Source organism: Bombina bombina, unplaced genomic scaffold (assembly GCF_027579735.1).
Source record: "Bombina bombina isolate aBomBom1 unplaced genomic scaffold, aBomBom1.pri scaffold_453, whole genome shotgun sequence".
In the NCBI taxonomy this organism is placed as follows: Eukaryota; Metazoa; Chordata; class Amphibia; order Anura; family Bombinatoridae; genus Bombina; species Bombina bombina.
In genome coordinates, this window is record NW_026511784.1 from 291,997 (window position 1) to 313,077 (window position 21,081).

A 21,081-nucleotide genomic window follows, 5' to 3' on the forward strand; every position below is an offset into this window, starting at 1 on the left:
TGCTCTCCAGGTATGCGATTACACCGGAGGCATACCGGAGGCGGTTCAGAGACACTGTTAAATTAGCCAGTGATTCCTACGTTGAGTGGGCATGTAAGGTGCATCGCACAGCATCTTACTGGATGGCGGGGTGCCAAGCCGTATCTGGGGAAGAGGTGCTGCAGCTATTCCTGTTGGAACATTGCTTTGACAAGTTATCAGCAGGAGTTAGAGAGTGGATTCGGGACCGTAAACCCTCCACCCGGCATGAAGCTGCTCGCCTGGCAGATGAGTATACGGATGCCCGCAAACTGGACACTACTACCACTAAGCCCCCTGCCAGAGTGGAGTACAGACCCCCAGTCACCCCAGCAGCTGCCAGTTACCAACCCCCGGCGCACCGCTATACCACACGGCCTCTGGCCACGAACTACCCTCAGAGAGCCCGGTTCAATTCGCGGGGCTACTCACAACCTATTCGGTGCTTTGGATGTAAGCAACTAGGGCACAAAAGACCAGAGTGTCCCCTAAATGCAGCGAACCAAGCACAGTCCTGGAGAAGACCCGCCGGCGGAATCCCACGTAACCCTCAGCCTGCGGCCCACTACGTAGAAGAGCAAGAATTCTGGGGCATCCTACATGAAGCAGACCCCGTGCAAGCTGCCCACCGGAATAACCGGCAACTGGTTAAAGTGAATGGGGAGGTCAGTGGTCTACGGGATACTGGTGCTACCATTACCTTGCTTCAAAAGAACTTGGTGTCTGAGAAACAGCACACTGGAGACACTGTGGCTGTGAGGGTAGCAGGGTTCCGCCTACCTGTTGCCCAGGTACATTTGGATTGGGGAGGGGGCGCTAGACCTGTGAATGTGGGGGTCATGAAGGACTTACCAGCTGATGTTCTCCTTGGAAATAACTTGGCCCCCCTTGTTTCTGCCTACGCTCCTATGGGTCCCGCTGATGTTAACCCTGTGACTACCCGTGCTCAGATCCATGCAGCAGAGACTGACCCACCTGCTGCTAAGCCCCAGGACGCTGAGCTCAGTAAATCTCTATCCGCTATTGATACGTGGAAGTCCCGTTACAATGCGCTGATGAAGGAGAAGAATCAAGTAGAGGATGAAATGGTCACGATAAACAATCACGTAACAGTGCTAGTGGGAGAGAAGAGGAGCGCAGAGGAAAAAGCACGTTTAGAACGGGAATCTCTGCTAGACAAGCTGCACCCACAGACTGCATAAAACACCAGCTTGAGAGTGGAACATGAAACATTAAAGACAAACTTAGCGACACTGGAGGAGAAGCTGACGCTGGCTCATAGTGAGGTGCAGCAACTCAAGGGCACCCTATGTCAGTATGAAGGGATTGTGGATACCTATAAAGAGCAGGTACAATAACCACGTAAAGAAACTGTTTAGCCCTAGTCTGGGCACTGAAGAAGTTGAACCCTTATTTATACGGGCAGGAATTCTCTCTCATAACGGGAATACAGATGGATTGTCCCGGCAAACTGACATGCCTACCACCTCCTAGTCCGGTCATCCCCAGGTTGACCCGCCAAAGGGTCAAGCCGGGTCTGCCAGAGTGTTCCACAAGGGGGGAGCTATGTGACCGACCCTTCTGTCAGTACTACAAGAGTTAACTTTGTTCAGCTTTAAGAAGCTATTTTCTAAAGACAGGTTGCTGGCATCAGCTATTGTGTGTTGTAATTAAGTTTAAGTGATAAACATTCATATTGTTTATTCCCATCCAGAGAGCAGACGCCCAAGTGATAAGGAAAGCTCAAGTGTGTCTTGTGTTTAACTTGGTTATCTGCTTAAGTAATGTAATTCTATTGGGACATGTCAAAGGGCGTTTTCCCTCTATCTAATGTACAATATTCTTTCAACCCCCCATCTGGGGTCAGACCTGCATAAATACTGGGCATCTAGCCTTCAATAAATTGCATTCTGTTTTAACCTTCAATATGGAGCCTGGTCTCATGTTTGAGGGGGGAATTAGATGGGTTGTGAGTTGCTGATCTCACATTCAGGGCATCTTCCATCGGGTATTAACCCTTGGTATCCTGTTGGTACCGTAACAGCCTTCACTTACCTACACCAGGGTACTTACATCTTCACCTCATATATAACCCTCACTTACCTACACCAGGGCACTTACATCTTTATCTGATATATAACCTTCACTTACCTACACCAGGGTACTTACATCTTCACCTCATATATAGCATTCACTTACCTACACCAGGGTATTTACATCTCCACCTCATATATAACCCTCACTTACTCACACCAGGGCACTTACATCTTTACCTTATACATAACCCTCACTTACCTACACCAGGGCATTTACATCTTCACCTCATGTATAACCTTCACTTACCTACACCAGGGCACTTACATATTTACCTCATATATAACCCTCACTTACCTACACAAGGGCACTTACATCTTCACCTCATATATAACCCTCACTTACCTACACCAGGGCATTTATATATTCACCTCATATATATAACCCTCACTTACCTACACCAGGGCACTTACATCTTTATCTCATATATAACCTTCACTTACATACACCAGGGCACTTACATCTTTATCGCATATATAACCTTCACTTACATACACCAGGGCACTTACATCTTTGTCTCATATATAACCTTCACTCACCTACACCAGGGCACTTACATCTTCACCTCATATATAACCCTCACTTACCTACACCAGAGCACTTACATTGTCACTTCATATATAGCATTCACTTACCTACACCAGGGTATTTACATCTTCACCTCATATATAACCCTCATTTACTCACACCAGGGCACTTACATCTTTACCTCATATATAACCCTCACTTACTCACACCAGGGCACTTACATCTTCACCTCATATATAACCCTCACTTACCTACACCAGGGCACTTACATCTTCACCTCATATATAACCCTCACTTACATACATCAGGGCATTTACATCTTCACCTCATATATAACCCTCACTTACCTACATTAGGGCACTTACATCTTTATCTCATATATAAACTTTACTTACCTACACCAGGGTACTTACATCTTCACCTCATATATAGCCTTCACTTACCTACACCAGGGTACTTACATCTTCACCTCATATATAACCCTCACTTACCTACACCAGGGCATTTACATCTTCACCTCATGTATAACCTTCACTTACCTACACCAGGGCACTTACATCTTCACCTCATATATAACCCTCACTTACCTACACCAGGGCACTTACATCTTTACCTCATATATAACCCTCACTTACCTACACCAGGGCAGTTACATCTTCACCTCATGTATAACCCTCACTTACCTACACCAGGGAACTTACATCTTTACCTCATACATAACCCTCACTTACCTACACCAGGGCAGTTACATCTTTATCTCAAATATAACCTTCAATTTCCTACACCAGGACACTTACATCTTCACCTCATATATAACCCTCACTTACCTACACCAGGGCACTTACATCTTTATCTGATATATAACCTTCACTTATCTACACCAGGGCACTTACATCTTCACCTCATATATAACCCTCACTTACCTAGAGTAGGGCACTTACATCTTCACCTCATATATAACCCTCACTTACCTACACCAGGGCACTTACTTCTCCACCTCATATATAACCCTCACTTATCAACACCAGGGCACTTCATATGTAACCTACACTTATTTTCACCAGCGCAATTACATCTTCACCTCATATATAACCCTCACTTACCTACATCAGGGCACTTACATTTTCACCTCATATATAACCCTCACTTGCTTACACCAGGGTACTTACATCTTCACCTCATATATAACCCTCACTTACTTACACCAGGTTACTTTCATCTTCACCTCATATATAACCCTCACTTACTTACACCAGGGCATCTTCACATCTTATATAACCTACACTTACCTACAGCAGGGCACTTACATCTTCACATCTTATATAACCTACACTTACCTACACCAGGGCAATTACATCTTCACCTCATATATAACCTTAACTTACCTACATTAGGGCACTTACATCTTTATCTCATATATAACCTTCACTTACCTACACTAGGGCACTTACATCTTCACCTCATATATAGCCTTCACTTACCTACACCAGGGTACTTACATCTTCACCTCATATATAATCCTCACTTACCTACACCAGGGCACTTACATCTTTATCTCAAATATAACCCTCACTTACTTACACCAGGGCAATTACATCTTCACCTCATATATAACCTTCACTTATCTACACTAGGGCAATTACATCTTTACCTCATATATAACCTTCACTTATCTACACCAGGGCAATTACGTCTTCACCTCATAAAACCCTCACTTACCTACACCAGGGCACTTACATCTTCACATCATATATAACCTTCACTTACCTACAGCAGGGTACTTACATCTTAACATCTTATATAACCTTCACTTATCTACACCAGGGCAATTACATCTTCACCTCATATACAACCTTCACTTATCTACACCAAGGCACTTACATCTTCACCTCATATATAACCTTAACTTACCTACACCAGGGTGCTTACATCTTCACCTCATATATAACCCTCACATCAGGGCATTTACATCTTCACCTCATATATAACCCTCACTTACCTACACCAGGGCACTTACATCTTCACCTCATATATAACCCTCACTTACCTACATTAGGGCACTTACATCTTTATCTCATATATAGCCTTCACTTACCTACACCAGGGCACTTACATCTTCACCTCATATATAACCCTCACTTACTTACTTACACCATGGCACTTACATCTTTACCTCATATACAACCCTCACTTACTTACACCAGGGCACTTTCATCTTCACCTCATATATAACCCTCACTTACTTACACCAGGGCACTTTCATCTTCACCTCATATATTATCCTTACTTACCTACACCAGGGCACTAAATAATTTCAACTCATATATATAACCTTCACTTACCTACACCAGGGCACTTACAACCTTATCTAATATATAACTTTTACTTACCTACACCAGGACACTTACATCTTCACCTCATATATAACCCTCACTTACCTACGCCAGGGCACTTACATCTTCACCTCATATATAACCTTCACTTATCTACACTAGGGCAATTACATCTTCACCTCATATATAACCCTCACTTACCTACACCAGGGCACTTACATCTTTATCTGATATATAACCTTCACTTATCTACACCAGGGCACTTACATCTTCACCTCATATATAACCCTCACTTACCTACAGCAGGGCACTAGGGCACTTACATCTTCACCTCATATATAACCCTCAGTTACTTACACCAGGGCACTTTCATCTTCACCTCATATATAACCCTCAGTTACTTACACCAGGGCACTTTCATCTTCACCTCATATATAACCCTCACTTACACTAGGGCACTTTTATCTTCACCTCATATAGAACCTTCACTTAACTACAGCAGGGTACCTACAACTTCACATCTTATATAACCTACACTTACCTACACCAGGGCAATTACATCTTCACCTCATATATAACCTTAACTTACCTACACCAGGGTGCTTACATCTTCACCTCATATATAACCATCACTTACCGACACCAGGGCACTTACATCTTCACCTTATATATAACCCTCACTTACCTACAGCAGGGTACTTACATCTACACATCTTATATAACCCTCACTTACCAACACCAGGGCACTTACATATTCACCTCATATATACCCTTTACTTACCTACACCAGGGTACTTACATCTTCACATCTTATATAACCTACACTTACCTACACCAGGGCACTTACATCTTCACATCTTATATAACCTACACTTACCTACAGCAGGGTACTTATATCTTCACATCTTATATAACCTACACTTACCTACACCAGGGCACTTACATCTTCACCTCATATATAACCCTCACTTACCTACACCAGGGCACTTACATCTTCATCTCATATATAACCCTCACTTACCTACACTAGGGCACTTACATCTTTACCTCATATATAACCCTCACTTACCTACGCCAGGGCACTTACATCAGTTCCTTTGCTAAGTCAGTAAACAGATGTCTCTGCATTATAGGTTCATCTATACTAATACATCTCCATCTCCTTTCTATATTTTTGCAGATCTCTTGTATTTCCCGGCTATCACTGTCTCTGCACACACATAACATGTATCAGTCTGATTTCTAGATTGTTTTCTCTGATTTGATGTTTTGAGGTTTCAGCACATTTAGGAGGGTGCCTAGGGCTTCCTGGCTTCTATGTAAACTTTCTTACTTCCAAACCAATTCTAACTGTTAATGTAAAAAACCTGGAGAATGTAGAGCTAAGACTGTGACTTGTCATCTTGATTTTTGTAGCCCAGAGGCTCCTGTCTATTTGAACATCCCAGATTTAAACAATGTCACTTTGTGTACTTACAGGCAAGGCATGAGCCACTGTAGTCTGCTTAATTATTATTTGCTTAAATTAAATATCTCATGTATTTGTTTTTTAAAGAGCTCTAATGTGCAGACATCTTTTTTATTTTATAAAGTACATTTTGTAGCAGATATCAGTAACACAGACCTTACGTAAGTTATAAGTACAGTGCTATAAAAAATTACCCAAGTCTGGTGCTACCAATTTATATATTATTAAAAAAGAAAAAAAAGAAAGAAACCAATATGGACACTCCCATTTTCCTGGTCAATAGCCGGATACCATGTCATCAGGTAGAAGCGTTGGTCCATAGTAAACAAGAATAAGACAAAATATGTTTAATAAAATAAAGAACCATGTATTTCAGTTCACATACAAGTCTTTGTCAAGTCAGGTGAAATAGAGTTCTAATCATTGTATTGTTTTTTATTATTGAACAACACTTCTGATACTGAAGTATCCAGCTATTGGCCAGGAAAAGTGTATTTTTGTACAATAGAATGGTCACTATTCACTATGCTTTTGTTTTTCTCATTGTGATCGCAACTCTTTTGGAGTTTACATTTTCTCCCACCCTGTGACAGAAGTGAAGTGCATTTGTAGATTAGCGACAGCGCTGGCTGTATGACCGCTGTATTGTCAACCAATAGTGCTGTTGGAATTTTGCTTATCACCCACTGATTTTCGGTGTAACTTAAAGGGACACTGAACCCAAATTTTTCTTTTGTGATTCAGATAGAGCATGCAATTTTAAGCAAGTTTCTAATTTACTCCTATTATCAATTTTTCTTCATTCACTTGCTATCTTTATTTGAAAAAGAAGGCATCTAAGCTTCTTCTTTTGTTCAGAACTCTGGACAGCACTTTTTTATTGGTGGATGAATTTATCCACAAATCAGCAAGAATAACCCAGGTTATTCACCAACAATGGGCCGGCATCTAAACTTACATTCTTGCATTTCAAATAAAGATGCAAAGAGAATGAAGCAAATTTTATAATATGAGTAAATTAGAAAGTTGCTTAAAATTGCATGCTCTATCTGAATCACGAAAGAAAAAAATTGGGTTTAGTGTCCCTTTAATTATATAAACATGAAATATTTTTGTTAGTTTTAAAATGAACATAAACAACTTTACGTTAAATAGATGTGTGAGCCAAAATGTAACAAAACTTTGCATATTACTTTTGTTTTAAGCATATCTAGGCTCATGAGTGTGCAAACTGCTGCCATATCATTTTTTAGAAACATGCATGCTCATGAAATACTCTTCAAATCAGTGATGGCTAAGCTTGGCACCCCCAGATGTTTTGAAACTACATTTCCCATGATGCTTAGGAATTCTGTAGTCTAGATGAGCATCATGGGAAATGTAGTTCTGAAACATCAGGGGTGCCAAGGTTAGGCATTACTGCTTCAAATGATGATACCAAGACACACGGTAAATTTGATTAAAGATATCAATTGGATTTGTCCCTTTCATATTATTTTTTTTAATATGGAAATGATTAAATAGCGCTCTTTTAGGTGCATTACAGGCATTTTTATGTTTTATATCTTCCAGTTGGGTGCATGTTGCTGAGGGGTGATAAAATCTGATCACATCCCTCTCTGGCAGCCTAGGGGTTAAATGCAGAATTTTTACAGATCAGGGCTTGTTAAGGACACAGGTGCAGAGAAAGACGCAATTAACAGAAGAGTGTTCGTATAATCACATGAGAACAGACACAGATATATTTCACCAAAGGTGATACTTGCAGATATTCCTGAGAAGCACAAATCTGAAGCCAAGTCAATATACGCTAATTTACTGTAACTTAATTGGCAAGCAGACACAGGGAGATGTACTTTCATACATATGTACACTCACATTCCGCTGCCAAATTGAGTTTTAACATAGTAAATGGAAAGCGGAATTACAAAATCATTAACCGGTTTTGCATTTTCTTTAAAATAGTACAAGTTTATGGGTAAGTTATCTATTATGTACAGTCTATAAATCATATCGCATAAGGTTTTATGGCTTTAATGTCTATTGCAGACATCTTTAGTCTTAAATATATTTATGCACCGTGATGTTAAGTTCTTTTTTGCCGTCAGTCACAAGTGCTTACTGCTTAAAGGGATAATCCGGTCAAAATATAAATGCACATAGATTAATTATATTTTTGCACAGAAACATATTTGCAATATACATGTATCGGCAAAAATGCTTCTAGTAAAAGTGTGAAGTGTTTTAGTGTTAACATTTTTCTCTGCAAGTGCCTGTGAAGCATAACTAGATATCCTCAGTGCACCAAGATTTTAAATACTGCAGCTGCTCAGATAACCAGTGGGGTTTGTATCATGTCAGCAATTTAATAAATTGAGCAAGTGATGTGTTTAAAATGCTGGTGCATGGAGCATACTTAAATACACTTTTGAAAAAGATATATATTTTATTAGAAGCATTTTTACTAATACATGTATATTATAAAAAATGCCTTTATTCAAAACTGAAATGCATCCATGTGGATTACAATTTTGGCTGATATGTCTCTTTAAACAGATAGGAAAGTCAAAATTAAACTTGCATGATTCAAACAGCATTTTAAGACCCTTTTAAATTCCCTTTTAATTTTCAAATTTACGTTGTTCTCTTAGTACTCTTTAAAAAAAAAAGAATATGCAGCTATCCTACACTACTGGTATTTGGTGGCTACACACATATGCCTGTTATCATTGGCTCACCATTGTTCATTGCTGCCCTGAACAGCTGACTTATATAAGCAATCATTTAGATTTGGCACTTTTATATCCCACTAATTATGTTATTGGTTCAGACTCTTTGTCAAGCATCATTTTCTGAAGCGCTCAGGAGAGCATTATGTAGAAAGATCCATAAAAATAAGAAGGTCCCTCAACAGATTCTAAGGGACATTTAAGTACACGAGAGCTACACAAGCACAGTACAATAAAGTTGCATTTAAAATTTGAATTTTATATTCAAATTTGTTTCAGAATTTATGTGAAATAATCCAGTTTCAGAGAATGGGTGGGACAGGGGAGTTCCTTCATCTTGAATTGGCAGATTGCTGGGTTTTTCTGAGGTTCTCTCATTACAGTCTTTAAGCATTTTACACCTGCAGGCCTCGCCAGCTGTATTCAGGTGAAGTTTGTACAATACCTCCTGCAGATTCGCCGCCAAACGTCCGCTAGCAGGGAGTGTCAATCAACCCGATCATATAGGATTGGGCGGATTGCAGACCGCAGCCTCAGAGGTCTTAAGTCCGCTGCTTCATAACTGCTGGTTCCGGCGAGCTTGAAGGCTCACGCGGAAACATAAGGGATAAACCTCCTATTACGTCTTTCTTGTACCAACAAAATGAATAAATAAAGACACTTGACAACAGGTTATATGGGCTAAAGACCGGTCACGGTCACATTTATTAACAATAAGCCTTTAAAACTAGGCTTATTCAACTATGCCAAATAGGCAACTTTAAATAGATATATAACGAACTATATTAGTTCTTCGCTGGTGGCGGCCAAGACTAGCTAAATTAACCCCTACTGACAGACGGCCAGGGCCCTACACGGTGTTTGCAACGTGGCAGGCTGCCACACCCAATTGGCAGGGAGAGAGAGCTGTAAGCTATAGAGGTATTTGCCTAAGATTCGTAGGGGGGAGTAACCCCTAGGTCGGCACCTAGTGGGTGTCACCTCCCCCATCCCATGACATCACTCATCTCGCCCCCTGCCCGCTCTCTAGGCCCTGACCGACCGCCATAAGAGTCAAAAGAAATGCCAAGATACAGCGCTACGCTACCCTCAGATGAGGGTTGGGTTGCTAAAGATGGTGTCCACGACTAGGAATGTGTATACATCAAGGTTAATATATAATATTGTGTTACACAAAGAATATATATAAAACCATGTGAAAAAGTACTTAAAAGGTAAAAGATTAAAAACAAAATATATATATATATATAGGATGTGATATTAAAATGTATTAAACAAACATTTTATTAACATAAACTGACAGTTAAAAATACAGTTAAAAATAGATTCAACAATCTAATGGATTGCCCCATACAATGTCCAAGAAGTTATGTCCTATGTAACATACAAGTGTTTAAGTCCCATACCAAAATGTCCAAAGCAAATGTTCAAGGTTAATATCCAAAAAAATAAAAATAAAAATGATAATATGTCCAAAGTTGGTGTAAAAATCAAAAAGGTGAAAAAATGTAAAAAATATAAAAAATATATTAAATATTTTTTGAAAAGATGAAAAAATGAATAAAAATATATAAAAAATATATGAGTTGTGATCAGCAACCCATATGGAAGGAATATAACATATGTGATAGTGAATAATTCTCGTGAGGTGTACACCTAAAAAGTGTGTATATAAAAGGGTGTGGTAAAAAATGTGTCATAAAAAATGTGTCATAAAAAAGGATTCAAAATCCTGGTGAAATAAATAAAGTCCAAATTGCTCCAAAAAAATGTGTATATAATTCCAAGTATTCCAAATGTGAGTGTAGAAAGTGCTGGGTTGATGTTCCTCTTCTTAAAAGGTTATCAAATGTAATGGGATATCCTCCTGTACCTAAAAAAGTGTACAGAAAATAGACATAGTGCAATAAAATCACTTTAGAATGACAACAACAGTATTCTACTCACCAGATATATTCTGAGCTGCAATACCAGTGTATAGCCAACGCGTTTCAGTCCTCAGGGACCTTTCTCAAGACTGAAAGCGAGCATCCCATGGGAAGACATTTATCCACATAGAATGCCCCATCCACCTTCATGCCCATAAGCCTGAAGGCCGACGGGCCGAAACGCTGACTCTATGTCCAGTTTCGCCATTAAGACCCTCGCCCCTTTGCCCCTGACGATCCCGAGCGCGTCATCAAAGGACTGGTAATGCACTGAACTCGCTTCAGGGTCAATGGCATCATTCACTGACCTCCCTCTCGGGAAAGACAAATGATGGATGAGCCTGAACTTGCCCGTGTCCTTCTTGGGGACCACCCCCAATGGAGACACCACCAAATCCGCCAGTGGCTTATCCCAAAATGGGCCAACCACTCTCCCCAAGGCAACCTCCTTACCCAGCTTCTCCCGAACCACTCCCGGAAATTCGTAAGGCGACTTGAGGTTTCTGTGTATTACAGAACCCCGCACGGCCCCTTCTACTGGAATATAGAACCCCTCCCTCAACCCCGACCAGAGCAAATGCGCTGCCCTCTGATCAGGGTACTGAGCCAGCCAAGGCTCCATGGCTTCCGCTCTAAGAGGGGTTGGGGCCCTTGTACCCAGGGCCCCCTCTGGGGGAAGGCTTATCTGCCCCAGACTCCCTGCGCTTGCTACAATCTGCCCCTGGGTGTGGACCGCTACAGAATTTGCAGATGTGACGAAAGGAGCAGCCAGCCCCCCTGTCGCATTGCTTATCCTGGAACTTCCAGCATTCCCTGCCGCGCCTCTTTTGTTTCGGCGCCAATCTATTAGGACCTTGGCGAGGAACAGGGGAGCCTAACGCACCCCCTTCCACACCCAGCTTTGACCACAGGTCAAGATCCTTAGTCCCGAAATGCAGGAGAGGGTTACCCACCATCTTCCTGCGAAAAGCCATATCATATTCCCGCCATGCGCCCTCTTTAAATCTGGCACGGATATCATCGATCGTATCCTCATATTTGAAGAGATTATGACCTTGCGATGGCCACTTGTCAATATAGCAAGTAGCTAGCACCCGACAGCACCTCTGCCACTCCTCAAATGTTTCTGGCCTCTGAACCTTCTTAGGTCCTGTGCCGTCCGCGGCGCGCTCCCGAGCCCTACAGGCCTCTGGCGAGAGTTCAAAGAATCTTCTTAACCACCTTAGACTTCAGGTGCCTGTTCAAAGAGTGCACCAAGCACGGGTAAGTGTCCCCGTGCGCCACTACCTTCCTGGGCAAAGGAAGGTCTCCCCCCGGCATGGACACAAAGCTAGCATCCTGAGGGGGAGGGACCACCAGGCCAAGATCAACCGATGTCCCCTTACCTTTTGCCTGCGCCGCTACCAGCTTCTTAATCATCTTGAACATCTCCTTCTGCCCCTTACCCACTAGCCCTAAGTCACCCTCACTCTCAGAACCAGACCCACTAGAGGCTGATCCTAGCCCAGTGTGTGCAGATGTGTGTAAAAGGAACTCAACGCTGGGGGCCAAAGGTGGCGCAGCTCCAGAAGGCAGACGCTGACTCCTGTCCTCTGCAGCCGCTGTGGATGAGACTGCTGCTGGCACAGGACCCTGACTGGAAGAAGCAGCCACAGTTGACACCGTCTGATCCATAACGAGCACCTGTGGAAATAAAACAGATTGGGGAGTACTCCGCGCTGATGACTGAGCCCCTGAGGGGCCCCCAACCTGCTCCCTGGACAAACACACACCTAACGCAGCAGACACAGCCTTACGTATCATCTCCTCTGTCACGCCAGCAGATTGCCCATGCAGACCGCTCACAGAGCCCACAGATTCACCCCTCATGCCCTGCGTAACATGTGAACCAGTATCCCGTTGCCTAGCTACCCCTGAAGCAGTACCCACAACATCCAAGAATTCCGTATCACCCACAGTATCCCCTTGGCCCACCACAGTTATACCCCTGTGACTCGCACCCAGACGCACACCATGCCCAGCTTGCACCCCCGGGGACACACACAGAGCTACACCTTGCGCAGTCATACCCCCATGAGCAACAGCAGGAGACCCCTGCACAGTTATACCCCCGTGCAACACACCCGTAGGAACACCCTGAACATTCGTACCCATGTGTAGCCCACCCGGAGAGCCCTGTGAAGTGCGATTGCCCAAAGCGCCCCGCCTTTTGAGTTTTGCAATAGTGGCCCGCCTACCGTCCACTGTTTTGCCTGTAGCCTTCCTAGCCTGGCCTGTTTGCGGCCCACCTCTGCCCCCCCCCGGCTGCCTCAGGAGCCCGACCACCCGCACAGAGACTCCCCAACTTACTAGTCCGAGCTCCATGCGGTGATCTGCTCCTGGTCGCTGCCCACAGCCGTGCACGTCCGCGCTCCTCCCCAACTGACTCATCACTGAGGGAGGAAGCGCGCGACGTGACGGCGGAAGGGGCGGAGCTACGCCCAAACGTGGGCCCAGGCACCTGAAGAGCCCGGACCACATGGGCAGCCCGCGCTCCTTCCTAACTTGCTCCCACTATACCCAGGCCCCCGTGGGGAGTATCACCCCAGAGGGCCTGAGCCAACGAGAGCACCGATGCCAAGGCCGCGGGAGGCAGGGCCCCAAGCTGCTGCCAAGACACGTGACCGGCAGCAGCCTGGTCTCCTTGCGGTATCTCCTCCCGGGTCTCAGCATCTAAGAGGCCAGAGGGCTCCTGCACCTCTGGGAATAGCGGAGGGGAATCGGGAGGGGATACGCCCAATAGGGGTAGATGGAGGGATATGGGAAGGGCCAGCCGCTTCAATTAGACCCGCTCCCCTAGGACTAACTAACTCAGTCTGGGCCCCAAAACCACCATGAGGGGGGACAGGAGGGACAGGGACAGGAGAGGAACCCTGAGCTCCAGAGCCCGCCACAGGGGCCCTGGATCCCAGCCTCCCCTTGGCCCTTGAAACCCTTGCCTGCACAGGAGAAACCCTAGGCCTAACAACAGTGGAGGGGATACCACATCCTCTGAGCCTGATCCTCCATTGTCTCTTGCAGCTCCTCTCATGCCTGGAACCACCTTCACCACTTCGGTGTAGCGCTTAGGCGGAATAGACTTCCTCTTAGCACGCTCCATCACCACAGCAGAAGAAAGCTTGCTTGAAGTCTGGAACCAGGAAGAAAAGAGGGCCGGATCCATTGCAGCCAGGACCTATAAAGGTAAGCAGAAACACCGCCCCCCTACATGCAACATTGTAACATCTAGTACCTTCCAGACTTCAACTCAGTTATCCCTTAATTTTGCTACAGGCCCACTAGAGGGCCTTCCACTTCCAGGGGCATCAGGATAAATCTAGTTTGCTGCATGTACTAGAACTAAACATTTAAGATATTTACAGGTATTGTTTTGGACAATAGAACCTGGTTGGGCTAATAAATCTGATAACAATGTAAAATATAACAGGTGACAATGACAAGTCTACTACTTTTTCCTAACTGAAGATTTCAAATGATTCTTGTTTTTATTTTCTCTCTCTCTTTTCTTGGGGAGTGTGCTGGACATTAAAGTACGGGTATTACTAAAGAAACTCTAATCTGCTGGCACCTTTGAGGTGTGCTTAGCTCCCCCCTAAAATCATCATGAGATGATTGTAGAACAGGGTTGCTAAAAATACAATGTCACTTCTACTAGTTTAGCTGCCCTCCTCCCTGGTCAGCCTCACAGAGTCACATCTTTGAGATGGGAGTTGCATTCAGTTTACAATGTGAAGATTTGATTGAATAATACAGTATTTATAATGTTATGTTTACTTGTGTACACAGTTTACATTGGATTTTTTGGAGTGGGTGGAGCCATGTGAACAATTACTGGGTGTGGTTAATACTCCAGTATTCTGCTTATTTGTTTTTTCTGTATGACATTATTCCAATCATTTTTTTTCCCCTCAAATTAATTTATGCATAAGACATTCCTCCTCAGTACTGGGATTTAGCTGTTTTTCTATTTTGTTCCTGATTTTTATCCATGTGTTTCACTAGATATTGCTATTTTTGTGGATTATATTGCATTAGAAAACAATATATAGCATTACATGTTTTTGCTAAGGAGTTTGTTTTGAACTGATATCTTAAACTGCAACTTCTGCCTTTGTTGAGTCATTAATATGTCAATTTTACAGGAATACCGTAGCATTTTGCACAACTAAAAAAAAAGTTTTGAAACTGTATCATGCAAAGTTTTGGATTTTTTATATTTTTTATTCAAATGTTCAAACATTTTTGCTTACTATGGAAATCTTTCTTTCTTTTTTTTCTTTGTATAAATATTTGCAACAAGACACAAATAAACTGAGAATAAAAGAAACCTAAGTTGTATACATATTATACAGTAAGTGAATTATTGTGAAATATTGCACAATCCTGTCTATAAATAAAATTCTATTTAAGGAGTGGGCATGGGCGAGATTAGGGTAATTACAGGAAGCGCTGCAATAAAATGAAATCTTGGCACAAGTCAGCAGTGAATTTACAGCGTTTTGTTGTTGTTCTATTACAGTAGATACGGAGTGGTCAGTGACATTATGAGCCCTATTTATACAATGCTTTACGGACAACATTTGCTCTCAGGAAACTCGTCGCCCAGCATCGTGGCGAGCAGGCAGCATGGGTTGTCAATCATCCTGATCAGATCAGTTTGAGCCTTGAGGTGGAGAAAAAGAACATAAAACACACATTTTTCTTGCATGATTCAGATAGAGCACGCGATTTCAAACAACATTCTAGTTTACTTCTATTTAATTTTATTTGTGCGCTTTGGATCTTTTGTTGACAAACAAGGAATTAAGCTGAGGAGTGTCTACGTATCTGAAGCCCTATATGGCAGCTGTTTTGCAAGAATGTTATCCATTTGCAAAAACACTAGATGGCAGCACTATTTCCTACCATGTAGTGCTCCAGATGCTACCTAGGTATCTCTTCAACAAAGAATATCATAGGAACAAAGCAAATTTGATAATTGTATGTTCTATCTGAATCACAAAATAAAACATTTGGGCTTCATATCCCTTTCAGTAGCAGTGGTCTTAAGACAGCAGCTATTTAACAATGTAATATAATATGTGACTATATAGTATTCAAATTAAGTGCAAATATATAAAATAAAAAGTGAACCACCAAATATCACTAATAGCAAAATGGAATACTTTAATTTAACAGACAGCACAAGTCCATATGGGAAAATCCTCAGTAGACTCTATTCGTAGTATCCAAGATATCCTCAACAGAAAAGAGTGAAACGCGTAGGGCAATATGGCTTGAAAAAAGGAAAGGAAATCTGGTCGCTGGAATACTCACATCCTCCAGAGCTATAATCCAGCTCTGAGATAGTATTGCATGGAAATAACAAATATAGCACGTACAGGAACTGATTTGAAGATATTTATTAAAAGGCAATAAATACATCAATAAAAGAAGGTATAAACGGACACTCAGGGAAAAGCACATACAAATGGAGTATTTTCGGATCTATTAATATGTCCGGATAAGCTCACTGCCACAAAGCCTCTCTCTGTGCCGGGTATACTTCCTTTCCTTTCAATGTGTCCAACCTTCACACTCTCCGACGTACGTTTCACTGCTCCTAATGCAGATTTTTAAAGGAGTATACAGGAAATAGTGCTGCCATCTAGTGATCATACTGCTGTATAACATTGTTGCAAACCTGTTGTCATACAGGGCTCGATTTATCTATCTGTGGTGGACAGGGGTGTACATATGCACCCCTGTCCACCCCAGTTCGCCTCTGGCGGGCAGCAATCCGCTGCCAGAATTCCGCATTGCACAAGAGCGCTATTTTGCGCTCCTGAAGTTACATCCCTGCTTTTCAACAAAGGTTAACAGGAAAATTACAAATATTTAAAAATACACGTTAATTGGAAAGTTGTTTTCTATCTGAATCATGAAAGAATTTTTTTTGGTTTTATGCCCTTAAGTCAGTAATAATGTGCAGAGAGGACTGTCACTGAGTCACTGTCATCTTATATAGTAATTATAAAAGGACTAGATTCACTAACTGACTCCACAACCTCTACAGTTATAAAGCTTTGTTACTGTACTAGATTCACTAACTGACTCCACAACCTCTACAGTTAGAAAGCGTTGTTACTGGACTTGATTCACTAACTGACTCCACAACCTCTACAGTTAGAAAGCTTTGTTACTGGACTAGATTCACTAACTGACTCTACAACCTCTACAGTTATAAAGTGTTGTTACTGGACTAGATTCACTGACTCTACAACCTCTACAGTTATAAAGCCTTGTTACTGGACTAGATTCACTAACTGACTCTACAACCTCTACAGTTATAAAGCTTTGTTACTGTACTAGAAACACTAACTGATTCCACAACCTCTACAGTTATAAAGCATTGTTACTGGACTAGATTCACTAACTGACTCCACAACCTCTACAGTTATAAAGCGTTGTTACTGGACTAGATTCACTAACTGACTCCACAACCTCTACAGTAATAAAGTGTTGTTACTGGACTAGATTCACTAACTGACTCTACAACCTCTACAGTTATAAAGATTTTGTACTGTACTAGATTCGCTAACTGATTCTACAACCTCTACAGTTATAAAGTGTTGTTACTAGACTAGATTCACTAACTGATTCCACAAACTCTACAGTTATAAAGCTCTGTTACTGTACTAGATTCACTAACTGTCTACAACCTCTACAGTTATAAAGTGTTACTGTACTAGATTCACTAACTGACTCTACAACCTCTACAGTTATAAAGCTTTGTTACTGTACTAGATTCACAAACACTGACTCTACAACCTCTACAGTTATAAAGTGTTGTTACTGGACTAGATTCACTAACTGACTCTACAACCTCTACATTTATATAGCTTTGTTACTGGACTAGATTCACTAACTGTCTCTACAACCTTTACAGTTATAAAGCTTTGTTACTGGGCTAGATTCGCTAACTGATTCCACAACCTCTACAGTTATAAAGCTTTGCTACTGGACTAGATTCACTAACTGATTCTACAACCTCTACAGTTATATAGCTTTGTTGCTGTACTAGAAACACTAATTGTCTCTACAACCTCTACAGTTATAAAGCTTTGTTACTGGACTAGATTCACTAACTGACTCTACAACCTCTACAGTTATATAGCTTTGTTGCTGTACTAGAAACACTAACTGATTCCACAACCTCTACAGTTATAAAGCATTGTTACTGGACTAGATTCACTAACTGACTCCACAACCTCTACAGTTATAAAGTGTTGTTACTGTACTAGATTCACTAACTGACTCCACAACCTCTACAGTTATAAGGCTTTGCTACTGGACTAGATTCACTAACTGACTCCACAACCTCTACAGTTATAAAGCTTTGCTACTGGACTAGATTCACTAACTGTCTCTATAACCTCTACAGTTATATAGCTTTATTGCTGTACTAGAAACACTAACTGATTCTACAAGCTCTACAGTTATATAGCTTTGTTACTGTACTAGAAACACTAACTGATTCTACAAGCTCTACAGTTATAAAGTGTTGTTACTGGACTAGATTCCCTAACTGACTCTACAACCTCTACAGTATAAAGATCTGTTACTGGACTAGATTCACTAACTGACTCTACAACTTCTACAGTTATAAAGCATTGTTACTGGACTAGATTCACTAACTGACTCTACAACTTATACAGTTATAAAGCATTGTTACTGGACTAGATTCACTAACTGACCATATAACCTCTACAGTTATTACGCGTTATTAAACTAATTTCCCTAACTGACTCTACAGACAGCTCACCTCTCAATTTTTTTTAATTAATATGTTCCAAATAATAACAATATAAGTTAACAAGACAGTAAAAGACAAACAGACAGGTACAGAGAGACAGACAGATAGATAAACAGACAGATATATGGATAGATACAGACAGACATAATAGACAAAGATATATATATATATTTGTAGTCCTGTATTGGAGGGAAAACAGGGCAGGTAGATTTATTTCTTTAAATTAGTCTTTCATATGAATATAAGGGGAAAGTTAGTCACACAAACTGTTCTATCATTTTATTGCAATTATTTGTTTTTTGTGTACGGCAAATACTCAGGAAAAAAAACAACAAATGTGACTTTATTGGCCTGTACTTTGTGCTACATGTGTACGTGGCCTGTACTTTGTGCTACATGTGTACGTGGCCTGTACTTTGTGCTACATGTGTACGTGGATCTTGTTTTTATTTTCTGTTGCTCGGTCTTTATCACTTCTGTATTAATGAGGTGCAATTCTCAGATCTTGCCCTGCTTTTACATTTCTGATGCGCGGCTTGTTCCCTCTATCGCACTGCGCAGTGCTTTAGGGCCTGGGAACCTCCTGCGAGGCGAGCAACTGAATGCTTTGGATCCCTTTCCGCACAGAAATACAGGATGAAACAGATCAGAGCAGCAAGAAATAAAGCTCATCTCTGGGCACCAGTGTCTCTTCCGTGCGCACAGACAATGGTGAGATTGATAGTTTTTTTATGGCAAAAGTAGAGCCCGGGGGCAGATATGATTGTCTTGTTTAAATACATGAAAGCTTCATACACCGCAGAGCTTTCCCTGGCAATCAGAACAGATTAAAAAACCTCACTTAAAACCAGGGGACAGGAGCTACAGCCAGTGCAGCAGATATCTGTGTTTTAGACTATTCATTTAAAGGGGACATTACACAGTTTGAGGTGGTAATATAAAATGCTTAAAGGATAGATAATCCCTTTATCACCCATTCCCCAGTTTTGCATAACCAACACAGTTATAATAATACACTTTTTACCTCTGTGATTCCCTTGTATCTAAGCCCCTGAAGACTGCCCCCTTATTTCAGTTCTTTTGACAAACTTGCATTTTAGCCACTCGCTGCCCTTTCATAAGTAACTCCATGGGCGTGAGCACAATGTTATCTATATGGCACACATGAACTATTGCCCTCTAGCTGTGAAAAACTGTCAGATGCATTCAGATAAGAGGTGGCCTCCAAGGGCTCAGAAATACTAAGAATACCTAGAGAACAAAGCAAATGTAATGATAAAAGTACATTGGGAAGTTGTTTAAAATTACATGCTCTATCTGTATCATGAAAGTTTAATTTCCAAAATACCTTCAAATGTGGTCATGGGGAGCCCAATCAGATGAACGTGGGTGGCAAATGTCCAAAAGATCAAACATCTCCTTGCGATCATTATATACAACATAAGGATTGGTAGTGGCAGGAAACTTGGGGTGGTGGGGTTGCGACTCTGTATCAAAATAAAAATCCTGAAAGTCATAGTCCTGACAATCATTTTCAGAGTCATGAGGAACAGGGTGAGCCTGGCAATATTAGCAGGCCCAGAGGGTTCTTTTCCCTTTGTGACCTCCAGGGCAGGGGTTCCAGCAACTCTGTGAGAAATCTCAAGGTTTAGGCCACTTAAGGGGTTCTTTGCCTTTGGACCTCTTCCCAAAGGAAGACAGCCAAGATCTTTTATGGCGATGGGCAGGGCCTTCATCTGGAGGAGTCCTCAGACTCGGTAATCCATTTACCTTTAGAATCCTGAAACATGGTCTTAAAACTCTTAGCAGTATTGGCGACAGCTGTAGTAACAGCCTTGTCTATAGACTTATCAACTCTGTCATCTACGGTAGTTTGAATCATATCTTGCAATTTAGCAAGAAGGGAATCGAGGATATCAGCAATAGTACAACAAAAGGTACAACAGAAATTGTAACGGTATACAGAACAGAAAACACAAGTAGAGCGATCAAGAAAATAAGGCACACAGAGAAAAAGACAGCAACAATCTGCAGGCTATAAGGGTCTGAAAAGGACATGCACCCAGGAAGGAGGCAACCGAAGCTGAAATCAATATTAACCCTGCAGCGTGATAGGCAGTGCAGTAATTTGAATAAACACAGCTTTAAA

General features: G+C 41.7%; 1 long non-coding RNA gene across 2 annotated transcripts in view; it reads left to right on the plus strand.

The window, feature by feature from the left end:
- The window catches only part of LOC128643949 (uncharacterized), a 250,482-nt gene that overhangs the window by 122,622 nt on the left and 106,779 nt on the right, over positions 1-21,081 (plus strand). The window contains exon 1 of one of the 2 annotated variants that reach the window (XR_008399895.1): positions 14,189-14,320. The exons of the other annotated variant lie outside the window; for it this stretch is intronic. This is a non-coding gene — a long non-coding RNA (uncharacterized LOC128643949). Of the gene's footprint in view, positions 1-14,188; positions 14,321-21,081 lie in introns of those variants that run through there. 2 annotated transcript variants of the gene reach the window in all.